Genomic DNA, 17,430 nt, shown 5'->3' on the forward strand with positions numbered 1-17,430 from the left:
CTTTCTTTACCTTCATAGCCTCTGAAATCATGACTTTCCTGTGACCATTCCAGGTATTATGTTTTGGAACCTGCTGGGAAATGCTCCTAAGCTGCAGATATTTGGAAAGCACATTGTACTGTTCCCAGCTGGCACTCCTCTTTCTCCTCTTTTCTTTGAAGGCAGCTCCAGCTCTAAAGCAGTTATAATGGAAGAGTCAAGAACTTGGATTTGGAGCAGCACTTCTTGTTAGGCTAGAGCTCACACTTCTGTGTCTCCTTCCATTGCTTGCTGTGTGGTACTAAGCCAATTTGTGTCATTATGCCTTGATTTTTCATCTGTAAAATGGGGACACCATAGTCCTTATAGGCAGTAGTGAGGGTAGAAGAGTGCTTCTATAGGAAGGGTTCTTGCATAGTCCTGCTGCGTACTCATTAGCTCTGTGATCTTTAGTGTCCAGTGTGATAGTTGTTCTTCATTTCTTTGTTGTTGGTCCCACACTGTCACTGCTTGTCTTTGGTTACTTTTCATGGATTTAAATTATCCTTAAACTACCCATTAGCTTGCATAACTAATAAGAGTTAATAATAAGTTAAAAGTGAAGGTCAAATTTTTGGGAAAATAAAAATAAATGTTCTTAAACATCCAAGCAGTGGATGTTTAGGAGAGCATGCGGGGTGAGGCTGCAGAGGATGAAGTGGCTTTGCAGAGGCTCTTTTGTTGGGATGGGGCTGAGGGGGCGCAGGCTCTGTCTGTGCAGCATAGCCCATGTACGTTGCTGGGCCATGTCTCAGTGCTTTTAAATGTGCAAGCACTTGCACTTACGTGGGCGTGGGATACACACCCTACCCCCCCGCCCCCCTTTTGTCAAAGGAAACTCATGGAAACAGATATGGCACCATCTGTGTGTGTGGCATTTGCATAGAATGCATGGGGTGGGCCATTCATTCTCCCTTACCTCTCCAAAGAAAAACATAAGTCATATCTGTCTAAGCTTGAGGTAGTTGCTCTCAACTCAGGCTGGAGAAAGGCTTTAAGTTACTCACTGTACATGCTATAGTTTTAGTAATTATCTAAGTGAAACTTGGAATCCTGCAAAATTTTCAGTGTTGGAAAACTTATTAAAAACAAAAGTGGCCGGGTGTGGTGGCGTACACTTGTAATCCCGGTGCTTGGGAGGCAGAGACAAGAGGATTATGCAGGTTCGAAACCAGCCTCCCTTGCTGGCTTAAGAGACCCTGTTTCCAAATAAAAGTATAAAATAGGTCTGGGAGTGTAGCCCAGAGGTAGAAGGGTTTCCAGGAACCTCAGTACCACCAACAAAACAAAACAAAACAAAAATGATCAAGTGATCCTGCTACTGTAACAAAATTGCAGACTAGGTCATTGTTATGAGTTCTTAGAGACATAGTGGTGAGGATGATAGGTCACACTTAATGTCTTTAACAAATCCTGAATCCTCAGTATATTAATTCACACAATGCTCATAACACTCCCATCCTTCTCTAACTAAGCCACTAGCCAGATAGCATTTGGTTACCTGAAATAAGACGGGTCTCCGCGGGTAACCAAGGTTCAGGATCACAGTCACAGCGGTTGCCAGTGGTTGAGGTGCAGGTGCTTGAGTCCAGGGAATCAGATGGGGTTGAGCCTGACCGTCATCTAGAGGAATGAGTCTGACAGCTACCAGAGAGTGCCCTGGCCAATGTTCAGCCTCATAAACGGTGGGTAGGTCAGAGCCACTCATATGGCCACTTGCCTGGTCAGTTATACCGTGAGTTGAGATTACTTCACCTTCCATTGGTTACACCCTGTGGATGTGACGTTATCTCGTCTTCCCATTGGTTATGCCCTGTGAGTGTTGATTACGCCCTCTTCTGCCCCATTCTTCTCGCATATCTGGCTAGTTCATTTGTTCCTACTCTACACTACACCCATATTCTGATGTATATTTCATATACTCACAACATTTCTGACATATATTTCTTATTCTCATAATACTTCTGGCATATATTTCATATGCTCACAACAGTAATTTATAATAACAAGAATGTAGTTCGTACAGCTCTGGAATAGTCCCGATCTTGACTGAGCCCAAGATCAGGGTGCTGCTGCCAGGTTCAATGTCTGGTGTGGGCCTAATTTCTGCTTTCAGTAAGGTGCCAATCACTGTATTCTCTGGAGGAGATGAACACTGTGTCTTGCCTGCTGGGATGGTAGAAGGGGCCTAGCTAGTTCTCTTCAGCCCTCTTATGAAACCATTAACCACATTCAGAAGGGTTCTGCCCTCATGACTTAATCACTTTCGGAAGGCCCCCTGTCTAATGCTATCACATTGAGGTTAAGTTCAAATGTGAACTTTAGGGGAACGCAAACATTCTGACCGTAACAGTGAGATGAAAGTGACCAAAAAACAGCAAGAATAAGAACCACCTTGGATGGGGCATTCTAGCTTTGATGTACACTCTTTTATTTATTTATTTATTTATTTATTTATTTTTATTTTTATTTTTATTTTTTGGTGGTACTGGAGGTGGAACCCAGAGGCTTTCTACCTCTGGGCTATACTCCAGACCTATTTTATACTTTATTTGGAAACTAAGTTGCTGAGAGCCTCATGAAGTAGCTGAGGCTGGCTTCAAACCTGTGTGATCCTCCTGTCTTAGCCTCCCAAGCGAGGGGATTACAAGTGTGCGCCACCATGCCCGGCCAAAAAAGGGAAGATGTTTTGCCTGAGTAAAGCCAAAAGTAAATTAGAACGTTTACTCTGCAGGTTTTGCTGAGTGAAGGGTCACAGAAGCTGTGCACTGTGAAGAAACCATCTCACGGGAATGCATACCTGCAATCCCAGGACTTGGGAGGCCGAGACAGGAGGACCGCAGGTTCCAGTATAGCTTCAGCAATTTACTTTTGAAATAGCAAAACCATTTCAAAAATAAAAAATAAAAAATAAAATGGCTGGGGAGAGCCATTTGTGGTGGTACATGCCTGTAATACCAGTATTTATAAGGCCAAGACAGAAAGATTAAATTCAAGGCCAGCCCCCACAATTCAGTGAGACTCTCAACAACTTAGTGAGACCCAGTTTCAAACTAAAAAAAATTTTTTAAATGAGGCTTGGGGTATAACTCAGAGGTAGAATACCCGTAGGTTCAATCCACAGTACCCCTCTCTCCAAAAAAGAAAGGCACTGAGCTGGTGGGGAAGGAGCTCTCAAAACACCATAGCTATGTGTCTAACTCCTGTGTCGGGTGCTTATATGTACATTGTTCATCGATCTCAACCCAGTTTCCAGATGCTTTCAGATTAAGTGATGTTTTCTGGAGGGCACAGTCTGCATTGGACTAGAAGCCTGTAGCTAGTCAAAGCCATTGGGACCTCGTTCAGCCACATCTTTGCTCTGTAGTCACATTGTGTAGGGCATAAAATAATCAAAGAAGTCGGATTTCCTGCTAGGTTATTCACAATGGGTAGTGAGTTTAAATTTTCAATAGAAGGAATAAGAAGAGTCTGGCAGATGCTTGGAAGAGTAACAGCAACCTCTTGTTACTGAGATTGGGCCCTGGCCTGGGAGTCAGAGAGCATCCTTTGACATCAAGGAGTTGAGGCGGACCAGCACTGTACTTGAACAGCCAGAAGAATGATCTCGATTACTCAGAAACATGTTTAGGAAGACAACACATACTTGTTTCTTCCTGAAGAACAAAAGGGACTCTTGGGAGGGAGAGAAGCAAGTGCAGGAACTGTGTATTTAATAACACCTGAGATCCTTCCTGTTTCAGAATCACTAGTGGGAGTCTGGGCTTCCTGGGAGAATCTGGATTAGAAATTCAAGGTCAGCAGTAGAAGAGCCATTGCCAAAGTGACACACACGTAAACAAAATGAATCTTCCCTCCACGTTTTTTTGGTATTAGAGGTCAGGAGATGGATCTGATTGTACCTTTAAGTTAAGACAGAATGCTTTTTGACTGATGGAGGGCATGGCTTTTAATTTCTAAGTGGCTTGAAGAATTTATGGCTCATTGTTTGTTCGTTCCAAAGCCCTAATGATATGGGTGATATTTTTTCCTCAGACAGGAATGTGGCTTTTGGCAGTGACTCTGCATTACAATGGCATGAAAATAACCAAGTCCTTCGGGACCAAGTTGTGTGGCCTCTATGCGTGCGTGCGTGTGTGTGTGTGTGTGTGTGTGTGTGTGTCCATGAAAGAAAGATGTGAATGATGAGTTAAATCACTTGAGAAAAGAAATAATAGCTTTCACCTGAAATGACAGCATTAGGAAAACATGAGATAGACACATGTGTGTAAGTATTTCATTCGATTATCCAGATGATGATGTGTTCTGCAGCAGAAGGGGTTATAAAGAGTTTTCAGTGATATGGGGAAATGCTAATAATCTGAAACGAACAAGGCAGGTACAAGGCTTATATATAGAAAAATTTCAGCTCTGTGCAAATATGTGGAAAAGGTGGTCTGGATCCCAGGGGGCAGTGGCACAGCCCTGTAATCCCAGTGACTTGTGAGGCTGGGGCAGGAGGATCTTAAGTTGGAAACCACCCTAGCAACATAGTGAGGCCCTTTCTCAAAATAAAAATAAATATGGCTGAGAGTGTAGTTCAGCGGTAGAGATTCGTGGATTCAGTTCCTCGTACCCACAGAAAGACTGGGAATAGAACGACCATATGAGCCGGCTGTATCACTCCTTAGTATTTCAAAAGAACAGTTTAGCGATGTGTACATACTCTGTTTATGGCAGCACAGTTTATAATAGCCACCTTCTGGAACTAACCTAGGTGTCTATTAACACATGAATGCTCAAAGGTAGTATAGCTGGGCTTGGGAGGCTGAGACAGAAGAATCACAGGTTCGCAGTCAGCCTCAGCAACTTAGAGAGGCCCTCTGCAACTTAGACCTTGTTTTACAATAAAAGAATAAAATAGGGCTGAGGATGTAGCTCTGAAGTAGAATGTCACTGGGTTCTGTCCTCAGTACCACAAAAAACAAAACAAAAGAAAAAGGTGGTATTTGCATACAGTGGAATCTCACTCAGCCATAAAGAACAAAAGTATGTTGTTGCAGGGAAATAATGGAACTAGAGATTATTATGCTAAGAGCAGCCAGTTGTAGAAAGTTAAATAGTGCTCTCTTTGGGTAGCCCATATACTAAAATTGTAACAATACAGAGAAGATTGGCATGGCCCCAGCACAAGGATGACATGCACCAGAAATTGCAAGGCTGAGACTAGAGGATCACAGGTTTAAGACGAGCCTCAACAACTTAGACCTTGTTTCAGAATGAAAAATAAAACCAAGCTGAGGGTATAGAATGCCCCCCAGCCCAGGTTCAGTCTCTAGTAGCCTCCCTCAAAAAAAGAATCAGCTGGGCATGGTGGCGCACGCTTGTAATCCCAGTACTTGGTAGGCTGAGACAGGAGGATCATAGGTTTGCAGCCAGTAGTGAGGCCCTCTGCAACTTACTGAGACCCTGTTTTAAAAATAAAGAACAAAAAATAGGGCTGGGAGTGTAGTTCAGAGGAAGAATGCCATTAGGTTCAACCCCCAGTACTTGGGAAAAAAAAAAAGTCATACTTTGATTATGGAAGCTGGAGAGGAAATGGGAAGCACAGGGGATGTCAGATAAATGAGACCAGTAGAATAGTAGAAGAAAATCGAGGGACGGAGGTGGGGAAAAAGGATTGAGGAAAGAAGCCGGTCAAGTACTGTTACGTCCATATAGGAAGGTATCATGACCAATCTCACTAACAGGTATGGGGAAGGAAAAAGAGGGAGTGGGGTGGGATGCAGAGGGAAGCACACAAGGTGCTGTGCGTGTGTGCATGTATCACTTTTAATCTCAATATGATGTGTAATTACCATGCACCAATAAAAGGGTTTTTTTTTTTCTTTTTTTTTTTGTTTAACGGTACTGGGGGTGGAACCCAGGGGCTTTCTACCTCCGGGCTATACTCCCAGACCTATTTTTTAGACTTTATTTGGAAGCAGGGTCTCACTATGTTCTGAGAGCCTCACTAAGTAGCTGAGGCTGGCTTTGAACCTGCGCAATCCTCCTGTCTCAGCCTCCCAAGCGTGGGGATTAAAAGCGTGCGCATTAAAAGCGTGCGCCACAACGCCCGGCTAAAAGTATTTTTAAAAGCCTGGAAAGACATGTGGAGTATGGAAGCTGGACGTGGTGGTGCACACTTGTAATCCCAGTACCTGGGAAGCTGAGAATCACAGGTTCACAGCCAGCTTCAGCTAAATAGTGAGACTCTGCAACTAGTGAGACTCTATTTCAAAATAAAGAATAAAAAATAGGGCTGGAGGTATAGTTCAGAGGTAGAATGCCCTGGGTTCAATCTCCAGTGCTGCAAAAACAAGTGAAGTATGATATTCATCTATATGTTAATGGTATTAATCTATTTGATGAAACCATAGATGATAGTATTATTACTTTTTTGTGTGTGGTGCTGGGAATGGAACCCAGAGCATTCTACCTCCAAGCTACACCCCCAGCCCTATTTTTTATTCTTTATTTTTAAACAGTAGCTGAGGCTGTTCTTGAACCCGGACCCTCCTGTCTCAGCCATACAAATGCTGGGATTACAAGTATGTGCCACCACGCCTGGCTCTGTCTTGTATTTTTAAGAGCTTTTCAATTTGCCTTTTATTTTTGTAAACAGAATTTAAAATTTTCTTCTCTAACCACTTTCATGAGACATTTGTCAAGAATTTGATAGTGACAATAAATTATCTGTTATGAAGAAATAAATGGAATTTGGATTTGTTGCAAAAAGCAGTGACTTTGTTGGGTGTAGCTGCACCAGTAGCTAACAGTGATTCCTTAATCTTTCTCTTGGATTCACGGTCACATTAATGTTAAAGTACAAGTGATAGCTGGGCCTGGTGGCGCCCGCTTGTAATCCTAGCATTCGGGAGCTAAGACCAGAGGATCGCGGTTCGCGGACAGCCTCAGCTACTTAGTGTGGCCCTCTGCAACTCAGTGAGACCATGTTTCAAAATAAAGAATACGGACGGGCGTGGTAGCGCATGCTTGTAATCCCCGCGCTTGGGAGGCAGAGACAGGAGGATCTCGCAGGTTCGAAGCCAGCCACGCGTGCTGGCTTAGGAGACCCTGTTTCCAAATAAAAAAATGTAAAAATAGGTCTGGGAGTGTAGCCCGGAGGTAGAAGGGCTTCCAGGAACCCTAGTACCACCAGAAAGAAAGAAAGAAAGAAAGAAAGAAAGAAAGAAAGAAAGAAAGAAAGAAAGAAAGAAAGAAAGAAAGAAAGGAAGAAAGAAAGAAAAATAGGACTGGGGGTGTAGCTCAGAGGCCCCTGGGTTCCTTCTCTAGACCTACAAAAAAAAAAAAGGGAAAAGGAAAATATGGGTGATACCAAGGAATATTGCAGTTAGGATCAAAGATCCACTAAGCATATTCAGGTTTTTCATTCTCCCTCAACATGTAGGAAAAAGTTCACATTTTTATCTAGTTGCTTAAAAAAAAAATCTGTCAAATTTGTTACTGTGGGTTTTTTTTTTTTTTTGGTGGTACTGGGGTTCCTGGAAGCCCTTCTACCTCCGGGCTACACTCCCAGACCTATTTTTACATTTTTATTTGGAAACAGGGTCTCCTTAGCCAGTGCGCGAGGCTGGCTTCGAACCTGCGCGATCCTCCTGTCTCTGCCTCCCAAGCGCAGGGATTACAAGCGTACGCCACCACGCCCGGCTGTTACTGTGTTTAATACATGAACTGTTTTGCTAAGTTTTGCCAGCTAAATGAGCAAATACTGGTATGAAGTTAACATATTTTCATGACTTCCTTACTCCTTTTATATTTTGCTTTTTATTTTTTACATTTAGCTTATATTTTGGTAGTAATTGGTATAGATTTTCTGTTTCTTCCTTCTTTTTGCTTTAGAATTTTGAGATAGATGATTGTAAAATATACCATGGCCAAATGTTCAGAGTTGATTAGCACTACAGCAGCAGAGACAAAGCTGGCTGTTTGATTTTTGCTGTAGAGTAGAAGGATTACTCTAAGAGAAAAATGCCTGTTTATCTTCCTCAATGCATAAGGAATAATACACATGGATTTTGAAGTATGTTCTTCAAGCATGTTCAGAAAATGGAGATCCTTTGACTCATGAGTGACTCTATTACATATTCACCTCCTCTTATAATTAAATAGCCATAGTAAGAATTACAGTTGCATTAGTGGCTGCCAGGGATGGTGGGAGTGGGCTGCATAGACATCTCATGTAAAGAGTGAAATTGTAAATTTTAAAAAGATAAATTTTTCCGGGCGTGGTGGCACAGGCTTGTAATTCCCGCGCTTGGGAGGCAGAGACAGGAGGATCGCACTGGTTTGAAGCCAGCCTTGCTGGCTTAAGAGACCCTGTTTTCAAATAAAAATATAAAATAGGTCTGGGAGTGTAACCCGGAGAAAGGTTTCCAGGAACCCCAGTACCACACACACACAAATAAATAAATAAAATAAAAATAAAAAGATAATTTTTTAATCATTAATGATTTTTTATGATTTGTGAAGGATATTTCAACTTTTTTGTGTGTGTTACTGAGGATAGAACCCAGGAGCTTTCTACCTCTGGGTTACATTTCCAGACTTATTTATTTATTTGTACTGGGGTGGAACCCAGGGGCTTTTCTACCTCCGGGCTATACTCCCAGACCTGTTTTATATTTTATTTAGAAACAGGGTCTTACTAAGTTGCTGAGAGCCTCACTAAGTAGCTGAGGCTAGCTTCGAACCTGTGTGATCCTCCTCTCTCAGCCTCCAAAGCGCTGGGATTAGAAGCGTGCGCCACCACGCCCAGCCCAGACCTATTTTATATTATATTTGGAAACAGGGTCTCACTAAGCTGCTGAGAGCCTCAGTAAGTAGCTGAGGCTGGCTTTGAACTTGTGCAATTCTTCTGTCTCAGGCTACCAAGTACTGGGATTACAAGTGTGTACCACTGCGCCTGTCTTGATAGTTCAATTTTTATTTATTTATTTATTTATTTATTTATTTATTTATTTATTTTTTTGGTGGTACTGGGAGTGGAACCCAGGGGCATTCTACTTTTGGGCTACACTCCCAGACCTATTTTATATTTTATTTGGAAATAGGGTCGCACTAAGTTGTTGAAAGCCTCACTAGGTAGCTGAGGCTGGCTTTAAACCTGTTTGATTCTCCTGTCTCAGCCTCCCAGGTGCAGGGATTACAAGTGTGTGCCACCACACCCAGCTGATATTTCAATTTTTAAAGAAAGGAGCTTGAAGAGGATGAGGGATTCTGTGTGTGTGTGTGTGTGTGTGTGTGTGTGTGTGTGTGTAGAACCTAGGGGTGTTCTATCTCCAATCTACATCTCTAGCCCTGTCTTATTTTTATTTTGAAGTAGGGTCTCACTAGGTTGATGAGAGTCTGACTACTTGCTGAGGCTGTCCTTGAACCTGAGATCCTCCTATTTCAACCTCCCAAATACTGGGATTACAGATATGTGTCACCATACCTGGCTAAGGATGAGGGATTCTGTATGTAAAGAAATCCTACTTGTGGGGAAGCATGGCCTACCATTCCTTTTCATTCCTCTGAATAATAAAATTACAGCTAGGTATGGTGGCACATCCCTGTCATCCCAGTACTTAAGAGCCTGAGACAGGAGGATTGCAAATTGGAGGACAGCCACAGCAATTTAGTGAGACCCAGTTTCATAAATAAATAAATATAGGACTAGAGGTGTAGCTTAGGGGTAGAATGCATCTGATTCAACCTCTAGTACAAAAGAAAAAGTGAATTACCACAGTGTCTAGTTCTGGAAGAATGCTGAATTTTTACAGGCATTTGACAGGATAAATGTATCACAGTTCTCCAGAGAAACAGAATCAACAAACATATATAATTTTAAGGAGACTTATTAGGTTGGATTACACAGCTAGAGGCCAGATAGTCCCTAACTGCTGTCTGTAGGCTGGAGAGCCAGGGAAACGGTGTGCAGTCCAAGAAGCTGGAGCTCAGGACAAGGTGACCAGTGATGTGGCCCTCGTCTGAGGCTGAAGTCCTCCAAGCACCTAAAGAGTTGCAGGTACATCAGTGTGTTCAAAGGCCAATGAATCTGGAGTCTGATGGCCTTGAGCAATGGTGTACCCACTTGAGAAGGGCGAGGTGTGCACTTCCTGGTGCCATCCTCCTCACACTCTGATCCATCTGGGTCTCGAGCCTTGTGGACAGTGCTGCCCACATGCAGGGCAGGTCTTCCGCATTCAGTTCACAGACCTGTACACCAATCATCTCTGGACACACCCTTGCAGATACACCCACAAGTGCGCCTCACCAGTTTTCTAGGCATCCCTAAGTCTTGACAGTCCTGTCTTGACAGCCAAGATTAACAGCCCTGTAAAAAAGCCATATGATAGGAGACTGCACAGTGGGTGCCTGGGCCATGACCCTGAGGCCTGGTTGTGGGGAGGGGGCGGTGTTGCGATGGGGGCGGCTGCCAAAGGGGCTGACCACACTCTATTCGTGGGCAGCCTTGAGACCAAAGTTACCAAGGAATTCCTTTTCGAGCGTTTCCACCAGGAAGTAGTCATTCTTCACAGGATGTCAGTTTGCCATACCCTCAGCATCATGTTGGAAATCTTAAGTCCAACCCCACATCTCCTAGCCGCAGGTATGGAAGGACTGTGGACAGCATGACTCCATCAGCACAGACAATTCAAAGATCATGTTCTTCTCCAGAAAATTACCAGAGACAAGCAGTGATGAACAATGTTTTGAGACAGATGTCATATGGTGGGAAATTTGGTTCTCCACATGTGGATCAGTCAGGATTTTCACCATCAGCCCAGTCACAGAATCATACTTTAACCAGTCTTCAAGCTCCCAGAGGCACCAAGATACACCTTCGTCACAGCATAAAGCCAGACAGAATTTTCATCCTCACCTATCAGATAGACATTATAGCCGTGAACACCGTTACAGTGATCATGGGTCCGACCATCATTACAGAGGAAGCAGAGATGATTTCTTCTATGAAGATAGTAATTATGATGGTTGGAGCCATGACTATGATAACAGAAGAGACAGCAGTAGAGATGGAAAATGGCGCTTATCTTGACACTAACAGTTGTTAAAGGACATTGTTTTATGGAGTCATTTTAGGCCTTTTTGACTAAGTTGATCTGGAAATATTTTGAAAAACTATACAGAGCAGCTTTACAAGTTGCCACATTTCTTTATATATTTTTTAAAATCTGTAGCTACAGTTTAGTACAGAAGAGAGAAGAATTGTGGTTTCAGTTTTTACATTAATAACCTTTTGCCTCATGGTCTTATGAGGAGGGAAAGGTTTTATGCAAAAGAAAATGCCACAATTTCTAGTCATTTTAGGCAGCTTAAGAAGTGTGAATTGTACAAAGTGGTTATAATATAAAGCAGATATTTTAATTTTCTGTTACCCTTTGTATTGCAAGAAATTTGTATAGTGAATGAAATTTTGGTGTGTATGATAAACAAAAAAACAACCAAGTTGATAACCTGATAGGGCTATCTGTATTTTGTTAATAAATTAGAAAATATAACTTTTCATTGATATGTTGTATTAACATTCTATTTATTTATTTATTTTTTATTGGTGCAATGTATTTATACATCATAATGGTATAAAGAAAATACTTTTGTAGACATACATGCACACATCACCCAGTTAGCCCCTACCCAATCCCCACCCCATTCCCTCCCCATCCCTTCTTCCCATGCATGGCTTAGTGGTTGACATCTAGTTTTATAGCAATTTATCCAATATTAACGATGATAATCTCACATAACAGTTTCATTTGTCTGATACCAAGCTTTTGATGACTTAAAGATAACATTTCAATAGTTCTTTTTGCTTTCTTACCAGAGAATATTTTTTTCTTTTTTTTTTTTTTTTTAGGTGAAACTATCATACATTTATTTATTTATTTTTCAGAAAAAATCTCTCCTGATATGAAATATGGACTCTAGAGACCCAAAACAATCTTGAAGAACAAAGCTAGAAGATGTATATTTTCTGATTTCAAACCATATAATGATATAATAATTGAAACAGTGTAGTACTGTTCTAAAGGCAGATATATAAACCATTGGAGTTAAATAAAAGCCTAGAAATAAATTCTTCCATATATTGTCAAGTTATTTTTGACAAGGTTTCCATGAACATTTGGTGGAGGAAGTACTAATCTTTTAACTAAATATCGTTGAAAAATAATAATTACATGAAAAAGAATAAAATTGGACCCTTACCTAACACATATACAAATATTAACTCAAAATAGATGAAAGACCTAAATATATATCTTAAGACTATAAACTTTTAGAAGAAAATCTGGGTCATAAAACCTCACAACATTGAAATTGGCAGTGATTTCTTGGATATGATTTCAATGGCACAGGCAACAAAAGGGTAAATAAACTCCCTAAAAAATAAAAAAAATATTGTATATCCAAAGACAATGTAAACAGAGTTAAAAGTTACTGATAGAATGGGATAAAATATTTCCAAATGCTATATCTGAAGGTATATTAATATTCCAACTAGAAATCCTAAAAATTAGCAACAATAAAAGCAAACAATACAGTTTAGTGATAGGTAAAAGGCTAACATAAATAATGAATCTCCACAGATAACCAATCTTAGTTGACTGTTGGATGGAAAATCTTGTTTCTCTGGTTCTGGTGTGTGTTACCTATTTCTTCTTTGTAGTTAATCTCTGAGTATTTTCTCTAGCGCTGGTTTTGAAGACATAAATTCCTTCAGTTTCTGTTTGTCATGGAAGCTTCTCATTTCCCCATCTAATTTGATAGAAAGTTTTGCTGGGTAGGAAATTTTTGGCTGGAAGTTGTTTTCTTTCAGAGTTGGCAATATGTTACTCCAAGCCCTTCTGGCTCTCATGACTTTGTTTGGGAAGTCTGGAGTGATTCTAATTAGTTTGCCTCTGAATGTCACTTGGCCCTTTGTTTTTGTTGCCTTTAAGATTCTCTGTTTGGCTTCCACATTGGTCATTTTGACAATTATGTGGCGTGGGGATCCTCTTCTCTGATCTTGTCTAAAGGGAGTTCTATAAGTTTCCTGGACCTGTGTATCGACCTCTTGCTCTATGTTTGGAAAATTTTCTGCTATTACTTCCTTGAAGAGATTGTTGATCCCTTTGGTTTCACCTTCTTTTCCCTCCTCTATTCCAATTATTCTTAGGTTAGCTCTCTTAAAATGGGCCCATATTTCTTCAATGTCAGATTCCTGCTGTCGGATATTTTTTTCTAGATTAGAAACTATGCGTTCATTTTTGGAATGATCATCTTCTAGGAGCGAGATTCTATTCTCCATGTGGTCTAATCGGTTGTTTGTGCTTTGAATTGAGGCCTTTACTTCATTAATTGCATCCTTTATCTCTTTTTGGCTCTCTCTGAATTCTTTTAGAAACAACTCTATTATTTCTACAGTTATTTTCCTGATTTGATCTTCTAGAAATCTCTGATTTTCTGTTTTATCGGGTTCTGATGTTGTGGGGTTGTGGGTATTCATTGCCCCCATTGTTATTCCTCTTTCCCATGCTTTCGGAAGTTTGTGCCTTCTCTGGGTTCTTCTCTGGGTCACTACGACTTTACTTAAGGTGCTCTGGATCTTGAGTCTGTGGTATCATTACCACTACTCCTTCACTGGGTTGTATCACAAAGTCTCAGACCCAGGGAGTCAATCGAGGCTGCTTTAGACAATGGGGGGGGTGCCAGGTTGGGCATTCTCCTGCGCGGAGTTGTGACTATGGTGTGATATCTCTGCCACTGCCACTCCCCCACTGGGTCAAGTCCCTGGGAGTGCAGTACTGGGATTTCTCCTCTAGGAGCCACATTTTGACTCATTGTTGTTGAGTGCACAGATGGAGCTGTTGTGGACTCGGTGAATTCGCTGCTGCTGCCAGTAGCGATATTGCACCGCTGCCATGCCCTTGGCCGTGAGGCTGGTGTATTTCTTTTCTGTTTTTGAGCTCCGCTCTGAGTCCCTGCAGGGTGTGCTGAGCCCAGCCTCTGGGAGCTTTAGATGCTCCCTGTGCCGAGAAATCTGCCGAATTCCTCCCGGCTGATCCGCAGCGGCTCACCTCGGCTTGCTGTCTGCTGCTCCTCTCTGGGGCCTGGTGGGCTGTTGAGTGCGTTGGTCTGGTGTTGTCCGGTGAGTTCGCCGCTGCCGCTGGCAGAAGGCACTGCTGCCGTGTCCTCGGGCATGAGGCTGGCGTATCTCCTCTCTGGCTTTGAGCTCCGTTATGAGATCCCTTCCTCTCTGGAGCCTGGTGCTGCAAGGGAAAATGGCGCCCGCTGCTTCGCGCCGCGGCTCCGGCTGCAGCACTGCGGTCTGGTTTCTGATGTCTCATTTTTCCAGCCCTCTTTTTCTCTGTCCCTTGAAATTACATTTTTTGTTTCTCTGCTGATGTTGTTTTCTGGCTATGAAAGGCGCTGATTTTGTGGTAATAGAGATTGGTTGTTAGCGGGGCTCGTAAGCCCCGCTTTTCTTCGTCGCCATCTTCCCAGAAGTCCAACATGCTATTTGAGGAAGCTTATTGGTTAAGTTTGGGGATAAATCATCGTGCTTAACTTAGGGATTTAAGTGTAAATTCTGTGACGTTCCCTTTTAAGTTTTACCCTGCTTGAACATACATGTACACATACTATTCTAAAATTTTATAATTTGTTCATTGAATCATATTTGGTGCCTGACTAGTCTCTCAGGAAGTTAAATATCTCTTTACGAATATTTTTACATTAAAAATGACAGTATTAGCCAGGCGTGGTGGCACATGCTTGTAATCCCCGCGCTTGGGAGGCAGAGACAGGAGGATCGCGCAGATTCGAAGCCAGCAGCGCACGCTGGCTTAGGAGACCCTGTTTCCAAATAAAAATGTAAAAATAGGTCTGGGAGTGTAGCCCGGAGGTAGAAGGGCTTCCAGGAACCCCAGTACCACCAAAAACCACCACCACCACCACCAACAACAACAAAAACCAGTATTGTGTAAATCTTTTTTAGGAACAAAAATATCAATGGATAGGTTGGATAAAATGGTAAAATGTTTACTGGAAGTATTCTTTTTTGGAAAAGATTTTATGAAGATTTTAAGTGCTGCACTTATCACTCATTTTAGAAATTTTAAACTTTTCTGAGTGTCCAGGATATGTATATGAGGACACATTTTATTATGGAGATCATACAGGTTCTTTTATTTTTATTTTTAAAATTAGGGCTGAACCCAGGGGCATTCTACCTCCAAGACGTACCCCCAGCTCTTTTTTATTTTGAAATAGGGTCTTGCTAAGTTGCATTTCTCTTGAACCTATAGTCCTGCTGTTTCAGTCTCCCAAGTACTGGAATTGCAGGCGTGTGCTACCATGCCTAGCTGTGCTTTTGTTTGAACATTAGAAAAAAATTTAATGTTAGCATATTCTGATTTAAAATTTCTAAAATCCTGTTTAACAGAAATTTTATGTATCAAGATGCTATTTCCATTTTGTTTCAGAATTGTTTATAAAAATGCATTCTTGAAAATTTGGATCCTTTTTAATACTAACGACAACATTTGTACTATGTTGCTTTTTAACATTAAAATGTAAAAAGGGAAAAAAAAAGCCATATGATAAAATGATCAGGCACATCTAAAATGCTGCTGTGAAGTGACTGTCTAAGGACTTGGATGATATGTTTTCAAAGGTATTTTTTTTTGTAGGTATGTTATGAGGATGTGTTAACGAAGACTAAATGCTTTCTTAAAATTTTAAATGAAGCTGCTGCTAGGTATGTGGCACATGCTTGTTATCCCAGTGCTTGAGAGGCTAATACAGGAAAATCTCAGGTTCGAGAACATTCTCAGCAAGTAGTGAGACTGTCATCAACCTAAAGAGACCCTGTTTCAACCTAAAGAGACCCTGTGTAGCTCAGAGGTAGGGTGCTCCTGGGTCTAACACCTAGGACCACAAAAAAAAGAAAGAAGGAGAAGGAAAAGAAGCTGGGCGTGGTGATGCACACCTATAATCATTGTACTTGAGAGGCTAAGAAAGGAAGATCCAGGTTCAAGGCCAGCCTCAGCAACATAGAGAGATCCTCTTTGAAAGTAAAAAATAGAGTTGGGGTATAGTTCAGAAGTAGAATATTCCTGGTTCAATCCCCAGTACCGTAAAAAAAAAATAATTAAATGAAATGAATGTGACAGGGCACTGTGGTACATGCTTTTCATTTCAGTACTTGAGAGGCTGAGGCAGGAGGATCTTAGGTTCAAGGCCAGCCTCAGCAATATCATGATCACACTTCTAACAAAAATTCCACTAGTTCCTAAATAGTATTCTATTAGTCTTTGTTCAGTTATTCTCAGTTGCCTTAAGAATAGGACAGTTTTTTTTAAACACTGTCATTTCCTTTATTTCTATTCTTTTAGCTGTGATTCTTCCATAAAGAACTTTGCTTTATTGTCTAGTTGGTTTTTTTTTTTTTTTTTTTTTTGTAGTACTGGGGATGAAACCCAGCAGCTTTCTACTGCTAGGCTACACTCCCAGACCTATTTTATACTTTATTTGGAAACAGGGTCTCACTAAATTTGCTGAGAGCCTCACTAAGTAGCTGAGGCTGGCTTCGAACCTGTGCGATCCTCCTGTCTCAGCCTCCCAAGCGCGGGGATTACAAGCGTGCGCCACCACGCCCGGCTCCCAGTTAGTTATTCTGAAATCTATTCTCTATGAGAAGTAGTGTGACTGCTTGATTCTTTCCTTACCTTCTCACAACACGTGTTGGTGCTTACTGCAACCTCCAAAGATGGCCAGAAGGAGCTTTTCAGTGTCACAGGAACTCACGGATCTAAGCACGACTGGTGCACTGACCCACTCTATGTCGCGTCTTCTGACGCCATGGGAGCCGTGCCAGTCATGTCAGGAGGGCACAGAACCAATCGAAAGGGCCACTTCTTAGTCACAGTTGGGCACCAAGGGGCAATGGCTGATCCCAGATTTAAGCAGGAAGTGTCCAAGAGCGGCCTGCAACTTGTCTTCACTTTCTTCTGCGGTCCCACTGTAGTGTGGCTCCTTTGTGGAAGCCCTGCCCCATTAGATCATGTGCAGGGCTAGAGGAGGCTGGTTTGGAAGTCCCATAACCCAGATCCATCTCTGCCACCTCAGAGTCCCACCTTCCAACTTAAAACAGAGCGGCCTCGACTGATTGCAGAGACTCTAGAAAGATCCCACTTGCTCTGTCTCAGCAACTCTGAGAGCGTCCCCGTGACCATCCCTAGCTGCCAGCCACTTCCGGAGATTGATCTTCTCAGTGCACATTGGAGGCGAGCGTATGGCTTTCTTTCCTCTATCTTTTAGCAAGGAAACAAAAGTAATGGTGGGAATTCGACTCTGCCTGGAGTGTAGATTTCTAGTGAAGGCGAACTA

At 41.9% G+C, this 17,430-nt stretch overlaps 1 protein-coding gene and 1 pseudogene across 25 annotated transcripts in view; both read left to right on the top strand.

Annotated features, from left to right (window-relative positions):
- CLASP1 (cytoplasmic linker associated protein 1) overlaps nt 1-17,430 on the top strand; it is a gene marked incomplete at both ends in the record, with an annotated part of 233,863 nt that overhangs the window by 8,484 nt on the left and 207,949 nt on the right. The window lies entirely within an intron of this gene.
- Nucleotides 10,465-11,098, top strand: LOC308259211 (RNA-binding protein 7-like; annotated as a pseudogene). The gene has a single exon. The product of its transcript is annotated as an RNA-binding protein 7-like (transcript).

Source organism: Muscardinus avellanarius, assembly GCF_963383645.1.
Source record: "Muscardinus avellanarius genome assembly, chromosome: 2".
Taxonomy (NCBI): Eukaryota; Metazoa; Chordata; class Mammalia; order Rodentia; family Gliridae; genus Muscardinus; species Muscardinus avellanarius.